The following is a 13363-nucleotide window of genomic DNA, read 5'->3' on the forward strand; positions in this document are numbered from 1 at the left end:
GCATTAGGGCGTATTTTCAGGGGATGTCTTATTTTTTCATGTACAACAATCTGTATTTACCCAAATACAGTCATGTCATCTTCCTCTGGAACATCGTCATAACGTATCAAATGCGTCCATCTGGCCGACAATCTTAACTGGGGCTTATTTTCGGGGTAGGTCTTATTTTTGGGGAAACACGGTATTAAGCCTGGTCTTGTCTCTCAAAGTTTATTTACGCTTTCCTCCGTCCTGATTCTCCATCCTTGTTGATATTTTAACATTGTTTTATGGTTTCTGCTCTTGTGGTAAGCTACCTCAAATCCTTTGTGGATTGGGTGGATTATAAATAAGTAAATAAATAAAAATCTGGATAGGGCAACATTTTCACTCAAGCAAAACATTTTATTACCAAGAATGAACTGCAAGTGAGGCCAAAAAACAAAACATATTGACTCTAATCTCTAACAGTCCATCAGAAAATACCAGCAAGACACTCTGGTTACCAGACCATCTTTCTCTTTCACAAACACCTCTTCCTCCATCTATCAAGAGAGAGCAAACGAGTCACACAAAATGACCCAATAAGCCTAAATTCTCCCAACCTCACAACTACTTCATTGTCATGGGTTTCAGAGAACTTTCCTTCTTCCCCATTAGAGAAGAGAAAAGAACTTGGGGTTGCTTTGCATGGTGATGGGCTGAGGGAAGAGTGCTGGCTCAATGCAGAGTCAGACGTGGTTAGAATCTCATTACGGCCATTACCTAGTGAGGGCGGTGGCCATGGGAAAGTCCCTGGACCTCTCTGGGCTCCAGTTTCCTTGTTGGTGATAACAATAGCTCCCTCCTAAGGTGTCTGTGCAGATAAAAGAGAGAATGAAGAGAAGAAACAAGGATAGCTATTGGTAAAGCTCTCAATAATTGTTAGACTTTTCTTCCTTACCTGCACCGCAGGGCAACACTCAATGGACTATGGGAATCAGAAGCTATTCTAAGAGGGTGTACAGGGCAGACATGGGGTGAGGAAACTCGTTTAAGTACATCCCTATATGATAGCAACTCCCTCCAAGAAGTAAGGGGAGGGGCGGACGGTGGCTCAGTTGGTTAAAGCGCAAGCTCTGGACGACGGGGCTGCCAGTTCGATTCCCACATGGGCCAGCGAGCTGTGCCCTCCGCAACTAGAATGAAGTCAATGAGCTGCCGCTCAGCTCCCAGGAGGCCAGATGGCTGTTTGTTGGAGTGCAGGCTCTCAACCACAGGGTTGCCGGTTTGACTCCCGCAAGGGATGGTGGGCTGTGTTCCCTGCAACTGGCAACGGCAACTGGACCTGGAGCTGAGCTGTGCCCTCCACAACTAAGATGGAAAGGACAACAACTTGACTTGGAAAAGTCCCGGAAGTACAGACTGTTCCCCAATAAAGTCCTGTTCCCCTTCCCCAATAAAATCTTTTAAAAAAAAAGAAGTAAGGGGAAAAGATCATTTTTGAGCTCCCCTTACTTTCTAAGTATATCACCACATTTCTTCCTCGCCATAATCCTTTGAGATAAGCGTTGTTATCTACATCTGACAACTAGGGCTGGACTTGAATCCAGAGCACACAGCTAGGAATGTCTGAGAGGCAGCTCTGGTCTTCTGAAATTGACTACAAAGGCCAAGGACCAGGTTCCACCACAGGCCATCAGAGGTACCACCGACAGAAACCTGCAAGTTCCCAGCCCTTCTGCAGTGCCATACCTCTGTGACTCCCTAGCTGAACTGAGTTCAGCAAGAATCTAGGACAGGCTGACCTGGCTGAGGCTCCCTAAGCCCCTCCCCTCACCTCCATCAGCCCCCAGGGCCTGCCCTGTTAAGGCATCCCTGCTTTCTATAAGCTTTGGAATTAGCTGGATCTGAATTTGAAACACACACCCCTCACCTATCAACTGGAGGACCTTAAGTAAGTCACTTATTCTTTCTGGTTCTGCTCCTAAAAACAGGGATATCAAAATGCCTCCCTCCCAAAGCTGCCATGCAGATTAAACATAGCAGTGCATTGAAAACACACTAAACTGTACCTGGCACATAGTATTCACTCATTTATGGTAGCTGCCGCTGTTACCGTGATACCGTCTGGGGAAAATCAGCATTATGCTGAACCACAGAGATGACGGTTGTCAAGGAGAGAGCGCGTGTCCTTGGGCACCAGCTGACGGGTCTACCCACATTGCCACACAGGCCAAGCATCGTGAACTGGTTATCTGGCAGTTATCTACCCTTCCCCTCGCCCCACCGGAGACTAGTTGGGGATAACAAGAAGACTTAGCAGGGCTCTGTGCCCCTTCTATAGACTAACCAAGGCCCAGGCAAGGGCCTCCCTTCACTGTCCTTGATCCACACACATGCACTGCTGGTACCTTCTGTTCTGTGAACTAGGGAGAGAGAAGGGACCCAGCCCTATCCCAGGAATTCACAGAGCACTTGGGGGAAAATACAAAGAACTGCAATTACAGCAAACAGAAAAGAAGGAGGGGCCAAGTGTCCCTGGGAAGATGAGGGAAGGCTCCATAGAGGAAGTATTTTAACTGCACCTTAAAAATTAGGTAAGATGTGGAGGGATGCCATTCCAGACTGAATGTACAGCACAAGCAAAGGCAAGAAATGGGGAAATATGTTTTTTGTGTGTTTTTGTTTTTTTATAGAACAGAGTGGTCTGGTGAGGCTGGGTGAACCGGGTACAGGAGGACTGAGGTGAGAGCTGGCAGTGAAGAGCCAGAGAGTCTCAGGGGCAGGAAACACAAAATAAAGATCATGACTACCATGGAGAAAATGGGGGAAGTGGCCTGCAATTTAAAATAGGATGGTCACAGAAGGCCTCTTTGAAGTGACACATTTAAGAGGTAAAGGAGCAAGCCCTGTGACTATCTGGGGGAAGTTTTCAGGCAGAGAAAATAGCAGGGCAAAGGTCCTCAGGCCACAGAGTGGTTGCCGTGTTGGCGATGCATTAAAAAGGCCTGGAGTGGTAAGAAGTGAGGTTGGAAAGTTAAAAGGGAGCCAGCTCATGAGATACCTTGCAGGCAGTTATAGAGGCTTGAGCTGTCACTTGGATGAAATGGACAGCGATTGTAGGATTTCTAATAAAGGAGCAACGTGATCTGACTTACTTTTTTAAAGGATCGCTCAGACTGCTGTGTAGAGAATCAATTGCAAGGTACCAAGAGTGGAAGCAGGGAGACCGGTAAGGAGGCGATTGCCGAAAACCAGGCGAAAGAGTATGGTGGCTGGAGCCATGGTTGTAGCTGTGTGGTGTGCTCCTCGGTTTCCTCATGTAAAAATGGAGCTTAGGATCCCCGCCCTGTGTACAGCCCAACGCTTAAAAAAAAAAAAAAAAAACATCGGGATGGAATGTCAGGAACCTCTGGCCAACCGAGTGCCAGCCTGGGGAATGTGGGATTGTGGGCTTCCTTACGCGCCCGGGCCCCTGGTGCCCACGAGAAAGGCAAGACAGGTGCGCGCCCCGCGAAGCGTCCGGAGGGCAAGACCTGGCAGAGGAATACCTTGCTCCCCAGAGACTGAAAGGCAAGGGGAGGAAGGAGGTTGCCTATTCCCAGCCCTAGAGCGGGTCCCGGGCACCCGGCACTGTGTGAACCCCGGTATGCAACCACTCGGCTTCTGCAGGTGTGGGCATCGTGCGAGCCTCAGGAGGGTAACGCCACAGCGCCCCTCCACGCAACACACCCGCGCCCCCAGCCCTGACCCCTTTGTCTCACTTTCCCCTACCCCCATTTGTCTGCCTGTTGTCCCACGCCGGGCTCGGCGCGCACGGTGCCGCGGGGATCCCTCTGACTCGCCGTAGCGGCGCAGCCCGGGCCTGGGGCTCCCAGGAGGAGAAAGTCATGAATGAAATGGATGCGGTTCTCCTGTCACCCCGCCCTCCCTGTCCAGGCAACCTCGGCGCGGGGGCGGTGCTTGCGGGGACTCCGAGCAGAGTCGGGGAGGGGGCGCCCGAGATCTGGGTCAGGATTAAGGGTCTGCGATCGGCCTCACTCGGGCCCTGGGCGCTGCCGGAGCTCCCACCTCCCGCCCTCCAGCCCCGCCGGCCCTGCGCAATTCCCGGGGAGCTGCACAAGCCTGCCGGGAGGCGGGGCGGAGCTGGGGCTGGGGGGTGCCGAACCCACCCCGCAGCTGCGCCCGCGACTCCGCAGCTGAAGCGCATTTGGTGGGGCGGTCCCGCGAAGGAGCGCGCACGGAACGCGGGACAGAGCGCTGGGCGGACAGACCCACGGACGGACGCCCCCGCACACGCAGACGCATAGAGCTTAGCGAGGCCCTGTCACACACACACACACACTCGCGCAGACACTCACAGGGACACACGCAGACACACGCACACTCGCTTGCACAACCTCCCGCCGGCCTGCCTGCCTGCCCGCTCGCCGGCGCCCGGAGCCCGCTCTGGCCGGTAAGTGTGGCGTCACCGTCGGCGCCTTTGTGTGGGGAGCTGGGAGGCGGAGGGCACGGGGTCCCTCCCGGGGCGGCCTCGCGACTGAGACCTCCTCCAGCCCCCAGGGCCGCGGAACCCGCTCCCGCCCCCGCCACGCCCCCATAGGGCTTCCGACGCCCCCGGGCTGGGGGAGGGGTCCCCCACACTGCGGGAGGGGGCCGGGCGCTGGGGAGCCGGGAGGGAGTAACAGCCACTCCCCACGGAGCTCGGAAGCGATGCTAGGGAGGGATGGGGTGATGGTCCCGGGTCCGAGCCTCTGCGACCAGGGTTTGTGCGCGCGCGGTTCTTGGCAGCATCGTCTCTCCAGTGTCTGAAGCTCCGGAAGGAGGTTAGAGATCGCCGCTAGCCTGTTGGCTTGTAAACTGCGGCTCTCAGCCTTGGTTCGCTTCTCCTCCCCCGGACCATGTAGCTTAAATCACTCGCTTCCCACCTACCTCCAAAATAAAAGCCCAGCGCATTCCCCTCCTCCAGGATGCCCCTTTTTTCTAGATGAGGCCCAGGTTCCTGCAAAACTTGGAGACTGCCTAGGTCAGAGCCCTAAGGGGTTTCACCTTAACAAGGATCATGTGGCTTAGAGTCAGGATAAGGTGAACCTTTGGAACTCATTTAACCCCCTCATTTTACAGATGGGGAAACTGAGGCCCAGTGATGCGGTTTGACCAAGGTCACCGGAGAATTAGTAGCAAAGCCTGCATTAGAATCTGGGGTCCCCGGCTTTCATACTCATTCCGCACCCCTACACAATTTTATCCTGCTCCCATTGAAGCCTCAGAACCCCAGAATTCATCTGAGTGTACCTTGAAAGTCTTTGTAATTCCAGCCCCGCCCCCACTCGGAGCAGCAGGTGCCATTCATTTACTACCATCCTTACTGTAAAAAAAAAAAAAGGGGGGGGTTAGCCTTTCATTTGCCTCTTTCCGCCTCAGAGGAGAGCTCTCTTCTTATGCAAGTGCTCCAGGTTTGGGGTTTAGTTTTAGAGAATGAATCAGTCCTGGACAGATCAGATTCCAAGGTGTACACCCTGGTTCTCCCAGGAGTCATTGGGCCTGTGTCCTCAATTGGACCAGGTGATGTGGCATTCAAGGAGTCATCCCCTTCCCCTACTTTGACCTGCCTGACTGCATGCTTTCGCCGTCACTCTTCCCTCCTTTGTAAAGGCCTAGGTCTTCTAATCCTACGAGGCCCCTTTCATCATCCCTCCGTGGATGGAAGTCCTCAAGTCCTTCATGTCAGGTTACCTCTTCCTCCTTGATGTTTGTTGAGTGTGGTTGTTGGTGTTGCTGACAAAGCTACTGGGGAAGCTTGAGTTACAGCCTTATCAGGCTCGGGTGACAGCTCAGGGCAAGGCTCCCTCAAGGGCACAGAGAGGGTGCCCTGAGAGGTATGTTGAAGGAGAGCAAGCTGGGTGGTGTATGGACAAAGCCAATTACCTTTGAGGAGACTCCATTGGATGGGATAGTTGGCAAGGAGGGCACGGTTCAGTCTCTAGGGGCCTCTTGCCTCAGGAGCTTCCTTCTTGGGTGGGGTGAGCAGTGTGGCATGAAGCAGAGCCAGGGTGACCACCTGACTAACTCCAGGAGCCACAATTCATATTGTAGTCCGCCTAAATGGCATTGTGCCCCAGAAGCACCATTTGTGTAGACTTCATAATGAGTATTGGCCCCTTTTTGCAACGCAGTGGCTCCCACCCTGAGAGTGAAGAGATCTGGGTTCCAGGCCCATTTCCTCACGGGCTGGACAGTTTCATTAAACGCTCATAACCTCTTGGGTCTCAGTTTCTCCATCCCAAAAATAAGATCATCATTTTGAAGAGTTTCAGGATATCTTGCATGTCTGCATTGTTGGGGGTGGGAAGGGGAGCACTTATTTTATAACTGCTGTGGGCCTGGTTTTCTTCTATGACTCTGTGAAGAAATGAGATGAGATAATTTATGAAGGGTACTTAGCACAGTGCCTGGGGCCTAGAAAAAGCTCAGGAATAAGTAACTATAATACCATTAGGGCTCCAGCTTTATGGCTATACCCTTCACTTCTTCCCTTTTTCAGATTGCCCAAGGAATGGGATTTTTAGGGCCTCAAAGTCCCTCTCCCTCAAAATCCCTCCCCTCCGACCTGTTCCTGGATTTGAGGCTCAGCCAGCATAAGACATCCAGGCAAACTGCCTGGGAGAAGTCGCACTTTTGTTTTATCAGTTATTTCACACCTAAGTGTGATTCAATTTATTAATTTATATTGTGCCAAAGCATTTCTTACACTCTGTAACTTATACTTAATCCTCATAACACACCCATGATATCAATAGTGTTATTGTTGCCATTTTATAGATGGGGAAGTTAAGATTCAGAGTTTAACTTATCTACGGGGGTGTCCTGTAAAAGTCTCAGAGCCAGAGAGTTGTACCTCCAGCTCAGATCATCTGACTCTAGATTATGAACTCTTTGTTCTATGTCACAGTGCCTGTCCTTTTCCAAGATCTGTCCTAAAAGAAAGGTAGATAACCCCTTGGAAAGAGTGGAGAAGAAAGAGGGTTTTATTCTTCTGGAAGATTAGGAATGGCTTCTTGGAGAAGCTAGGTAGCATTTGAGCTGGGTCTAAATGATTTGTTCAATGGAAGAAAGGAGGGGAAATATTGCAAGTAGTGGAAACAGTATAAGTGCTTCTAGGGCACGTGTAGAAACAAGAAAGCAGTTCGTTCCAACTGGTGCAAAAGGGATGAAAGAGGAGCAGTGAGAAGCAAGGCTGAGTAGGAGGGTGGAAGTAGTTGCTGGGGGCATTGAGTGCCAAGCTAAGGGATTAGCCTTTAGTGTTTGAGTCGGGGAGAGACATGATCAAACCTGGCTATTAGGAAACTCACTCTGGCCACTCAGTAGCAACCAGATTGGAGGTGGAGAGCCTGCTGGCAGGGAGCCCAGGTAGGAAACAGTGACAGTCTAGGTGAGAGAGAACGATGGTCTGGACTGGGAGTGTTTGTAAGAGTGAAGAGAAAAAGGAATTGATGCAGGAGGTTCCAGTGTCACCAAAAGTGGCAGCTCATTGAATGGGAGTGCTGGAGGGAGGGAGGAATGAGAAGTGATGGCAAGATTTTGAGCCTCAGTGGCTAAGGATGCCATTCACAGAAAGAGCCCAACAGGGGAGCAGTGAGGAGGCTTAAAGTGGGGGCCATGGATCCGACAGGGAACCATAAAAACTCCTCCTGCAAAGCTGGCTCACTGAGCTCCCCAAACTCAAGAGCTGGTTCCTTTTTTCATTCATTCTTTCTCCAAATACACATAAACATCTGTTGCATGACAGGTTGTCCTAGGCTCTAAGGATACATTGCTGAAAAAAAAAAAAAAAGAACTTCCTGCCCAAGCTCTACCAAGGTAGACAGAAAATAAAATATAAGCAAAGATATAACATTTGAAGGGAGTGAGCAATGCTCTGGAGAAAAATTAAGCAGGGTAACTGGAGGCAAGAGTGGAGGAAGAGATTTGCCTTTAAATAGAATTGTCTTTAAGAAGGTGATGTTTGAACCAAGACCTGAATCAAGTGAGGAAGAGACCTTGGGGAACAAAAAAGCACTCTGGGAAGAGGAGACCACAAGTGCAAAGGCACTGGGGTCGAAATCGCTTGGTGCTTTCAAGGAACAGCAAGTGTGGCTGTAAGAGATAGGCAAAGGGGAAGGGTGGTAAGGAGAAAGATGGGAGAGAGGAGCAGGGCCAGACCATGTAGTTGCCTGAGGAATAAGAAATCACAGTGTTCATGAGTCCAAGAGAATCTGAGGCCTATTCTTGTATTCTTTATGCCTGGTAAACCAGCCTAACACTCAGCAGTGACTCACTAAATAGTTGCTGAGTGAATGAAAGTTGGAAATAAGCATTTATGTGTGGAACTTCATATCTTGAGCTTATATGAACCACTAAATAAAGATATTATGACATAGTAAGGGCATAGTAAGGTATAGTGTGATCAAAGTGATAAAGCTCAGATGATTTGAATATGTTGTCATTTAAACATGAAAATTTGAATCAAATCTGTATGTATTATTCAGTGTGTCTTGATATTATAGACATTGCTGTTGATTAAGACTAAATAGTAAAATATACTTGAAAAGACTGTAAAACAATTAAGATGGTAACATTTTTGGTCATCTCTCATCCCCTTCCAGTGCATACACAACCTCTGGCCTCATTTCGAACTTTCCCTGTGCAACTCTTGTGCCCTCAGCCATTTCTCTCATTCAGACTTTAAAGAAACTCATCTCTAGCACAAAGACCTACATTTGTGGAACAACAAATTGTCATCTTCTCTGATAAATTGACAGATTCCTGAAAAGACAGAGAGGGGAGTGGGGAGAGAGAAATTATTTATGGAAGGATAAATTCTAAAGGCACCTAATTAATTGTTTAAATGGATCTATAAGTAGGAATGGAACAGCTCCAGAAGATGGCTAATCGTTGAAAGCTTTTGCCTCCATGAAGTTGAACACAGGGACATATGTGAACATTTCAAAGCATATGGCACCAACAGTTTAACCAACTCATCATGAAGTATGTATGAAGCAGTGTTCTTACTGGTGTGGGTCAGCACCACTGTGTGTGTGTAAGCACCTGTGTTCAGTCCTAAGCTTACTCATGATTAAGTGACCTGGGGTGAGGTCCTTCCCCTCTTCCAAGTTCAGTTTCCCCATCTCCCCAGTGGAGGGCTGGAGTTTATGGGTCCCTGAAGCACTCAGCCCTGTGACCTGTTTTATCTGCAGCCCCACATCATTGTCTTTCTGGAGGACAGTGACCAGTGTCACACAGTGGGGGTGTGGCCTCCTGTGGCACTCGATGATTTTGTGGATGGGATGTCACAGAGGAGATGGGATGGTCCCATCAGCAGACACAGCCAGATATTAGCCTGGACCTTGTGAGAGCATGAGTTGACATGTGGTCTAGTCTTCTTAGGATCATAGACTCTCTAGGTGCTGTGGTCCCAATTCTATCTGATGCTGCCTCTCTTGTTGCCTCTAAAAAACATGGAAACTCAGGTCAGCCCCCCAAAAAGAAAAATTAAAAACCCATTTTAGTTGGGGCGGCCGGTTGGCTTAGTTGCTTACAGCACGGTGCTCATAACACCAAGGTCGCTGGTTTGATTCCCACATGGGCCGGTGGGCTGCGCCCTCCACAACTAGATTGAAAACAATAACTTGACTCGGAGCTGATGGGTCCTGGGAAAACACACTGTTCCCCAATATTCCCCTATTTAAAAAAAAAAAAATTTTAAAAAAACCCATTTTAGTTTTTAAACAGTGTCATCACTAAAAATCTCTTCCTTATTTTAAACCATGGCATTATGGGAAATAAGATTTCCCCCCTTTCTTCAACACCGTCACCATCTTCTCTGCATCTGGTGAGATGTGGGACGAACATTTGGCCACCAATGTCTAGCAGAGTTCTGAAATTCCCAGACTCTCAGACTGAAGAAAGCTTTTGTCACTGAACTGTGGCACATAGAACAAAAACCACCCTCCTTCCTGCTGCAGTTGGCCAAAGACAAGGTCTAAGAGTGACAGTGGTGGTCACATGTCTACCCTCTGCGTCACTTCACTGCCCTGAGATGCCTGGACCTTGTGAGCTCCCATCACTGCCATGGCTCTGTCTTTCCCAAATCCAGACGTAGCCAGTTCTCTCTGTTCTTTAAACTCCTGTAGCTCCTGTGGCCTGCACACTTTTTCTCAACAGGGATCCTCTTAGCCTTTGGTTAGGAGAGTTCTTTGTTGTGAAAGCATCCCTGGCCCCAACGCTAAATATTTGCCAGTAACGCCCTTCAGTCATAGTGACAACCAAAAATAATGCTCACACACATTTTAAAGATATTCCAGGGGTACCACAAAAATGTATACACATGACTTGTATTCATCTTTTGTTATCGGTATATATTGAGTATTACAATTTTAATACAGTTTTTTCCTTTCTTACAGTATGTATACATTTTTTTTGGCGCCCTCTGTATTTCATGAATGCAGAAATGTACAGTGTTTCATTAAGTTTTGACGATTGCACGAACTCATCTAACAACCATTCAGTTTGAGATGTGGAACATTTCCATGGCCCCTGAAAGTCCTCTCTTTCTCCTGTCCAGTCAGTGCCCGCCCTCCGTAGTAACTGTGCCCGTTGCTGTCATTGTCGTGAGTTTTGTCTGTTCTTGGACTTCATATACATGGAATCAGATAGCATGTGGTGTTGTGTGTCATAAAGTAGGTTTTGAGATCCGTCCGTGTTGTTGTGCCCCCACATTCCCTGACATGCATAGACCTCTAATTGCCAAATAGCGTGGGGATAGCTGCCTGGCTCCCACAGCTATCCAGGAGAAAAACATGGGCTATGAGTTAAAGTCAGTATGTCACAACCTGATGTAGAAAACCCTCTGCCATGTGATGTGAGTCCGCTCTCCTGCCCCCTGTCCAGCCACACTGAGGTGCCTTCCTTCTCCCAGCACAGTGTTCTCTGCCAGAAACGCCCTCCCCCACTGTCTGGTGAACTGCTTGTCCTTGCGGTGCTCAGATATCACATCACTGATCTGTGCAGCTTCCCAGACTCTCCCATTGTGCCCTCCTAGGCACTCCTGTAAGACAGCCTCCGCTGACACTTAGCACATTTCAGACTTCACTTACTGGGCCGGAAGCTGATTGAGACAGGGACCGGGTCTTAGTCGTCTGTGTATTCCCACCAGCCCAGCTCAGAGCCTGATAGTAAAGAAATTGATATAAAATTATGATAGGTCACATCTCAAGATTATCTTAGAGACAAGCTGGGTTTAAAATAACTGTAAAATATGTCTGAAACCACCCTCTGAAGCTGATAAAAGAGAGGTGGTCCAAAAAGACAGTTATAATCTCTGACTACGAATGATAAATGTTGCATGAAACTCGGGGCCAGTGAGGCAGAGACCTCCAGCCCTTCCCCAGGGGGCCTGTCAACATGGGAAATGGTATCAATGAATGCCAAGCAGTGCAGCTCAGGCACCCAAGGGGATGGAGAGAAGATCAGAGTCAATCAGAGAAGGCTGCCTAGAGGAGGTGAGTTCCAAGAGTTTTAAACAGGAGTCTGTTGAGCAAGGGAGTTACATAGTCAGAGGGTAATTCATACAGAACCTTAAAGCATGATCCAAGGCAGCCTGTGCATGGGCTTAATCTGTCCTCTTGTGACCCCGGTCCTGAGCCACGCAGCTGCCCTTCCCTCCTTTTTCACTCCTTTTCACTCATTTCTTCCTTCCTTCTCTCCCACTTCTTCCCATCCTCCTTCAAAATCTGAGTGTACAGGAAAAAGCTGGATGTGCATTACTCTCCGTCCTTCCTTCTCTACACTGGACTCCCTGTTTGGGGGGATATTGAAAGAGGCCCGTCCCTTGTCCCTTCTCAGCCAGGGAAGCTCACAGAATCCAAGAGCCAGGGAACAGCTAGGGTGGGGTAAAGTCCATTGCTAGATTCTGAGTCACCCATCAAATGCTGGGTGGTTGGGGGGCATTCAGCCAGAAGAGAGGTCAGTATGTACCAGACTCCCTGGGGAGGCTTCCTGGAGGATGTCTGAGCTGAAGCAGGCCTTGGAAAGGCAGGTGCCCACAGCTCAGAGGGGAGGAGCAGGGAGGCCCATCTAGGAAGAAGGAACGGAAGACAAAGGCTGAGAAGCAAGAGTGACTGTGGCTGGAAGAAGGGGGCATTTTCCTGATGGAGGAGGATTTGGGGAATCCTACTAAGTCGGGTTTCTGGTTCTTTGACCTTCCCTTCCCAAGGATTCTGGGTCTGACGTGAGGGACCTACAAACAGTCCGGGGCTCTCCAGAGACGAGAGGAGTCGGAGGCCCCACTCGTCCTCAAGCTACTGTTTCCTGCCTTGCTCTCATTAGCTCCAGAAACACCTGACAGAGCCTGAGGAATAAGGAAACAGACCTTTGTACTGATGGCACTGCCAAGTACAAAGAGCAGGAGCGTGTCCCGTGCTGGGTTGACTTAGAGGGAGCCTGGAAGTGAGGTGCAGAGCCAAGTCAGCAGTAATGACGAGGAGGCTGTCTGCCTCAGGTTGCCTCATACTTTATGTCAGTCACTTCCGTGGTCATTCCCACAACCCTGCATCAGGCAGCTCTTCTTGCTCCCATGTCCCAGAGGAAGACACTGAGACTCAGAGAGGTTCAGACACTGGCCCCGAGGGGGAGAAGGTGGCAAAACACAGCCTTTCAACCAGTTCTCTCTGCCTCTGAATCCATCCTTTTTCCAGAGAACCGTGGGTACCCTGAGGTGTGTGACGTCAGGATGGTCAGTCTATCATGTTATGAGGAATTCTACCCTTGATTGAGGATCTCTGTTGGCAGCACACCCGAGGCCCCAGGTTGCCAGCTGTCCACTGGCACAAGGCAGAGAGAGAATCAACTCCCCTTGGCCCAGGACCAGGCTTCGTCCTGTCTCCTCCATCGGGCACCTGGGCAGGACCAGAGTGACCACTTCCCTGCTCTCACACCAATCTGTAGCCCTGCTGAGTGCCTAGTACGTCGCTCCTGTACAAAGTGGGGTAATGATGTCTTCTTCACAAGGTTGTCACATGGGTCGCATGAAATAGGGATTGGAAAGCATGTGGCACATAGTAGGTATGCAGGTAAGATTTATTCAATCTCAATTCAAGAGGTCAGACCCTTTTCAACCTTGATTCCAAGTCCCATCTGGCTTTTTTTTTCTTCCCCATTCCCTTTGACTCCCTAGCTCACATTCTATTCTCTCCTGGCAAAAGAGCCTCAGACCTAGCTAATGCTCTCAAACGTAGCCTCTGCCAGGCCTTACTTCTGAATCAGTTTACCTGACTCTTCTACCAAACCCTAAAGTGCCAGCATCTTCCCGGCCTGTGCTGCCACAGCTTAGCTAGCCTGAGCACGGAAGGGTTCAATTAGAGGC

General features: G+C 49.6%; 1 protein-coding gene across 1 annotated transcript in view; it reads left to right on the forward strand.

The window, feature by feature from the left end:
• Window positions 1-4233: 4233 nt before the first annotated feature.
• Window positions 4234-13363, forward strand: part of PTPN5 (protein tyrosine phosphatase non-receptor type 5) — a 55314-nt gene continuing 46184 nt past the window's right edge. The window contains exon 1 of the mRNA XM_033121110.1: window positions 4234-4417. The gene's annotated coding sequence lies outside the window, so the exon portion shown is untranslated. The remainder of the gene's footprint in view (window positions 4418-13363) is intronic.

Source organism: Rhinolophus ferrumequinum, chromosome 11 (genome assembly GCF_004115265.2).
Source record: "Rhinolophus ferrumequinum isolate MPI-CBG mRhiFer1 chromosome 11, mRhiFer1_v1.p, whole genome shotgun sequence".
NCBI lineage: Eukaryota > Metazoa > Chordata > Mammalia > Chiroptera > Rhinolophidae > Rhinolophus > Rhinolophus ferrumequinum.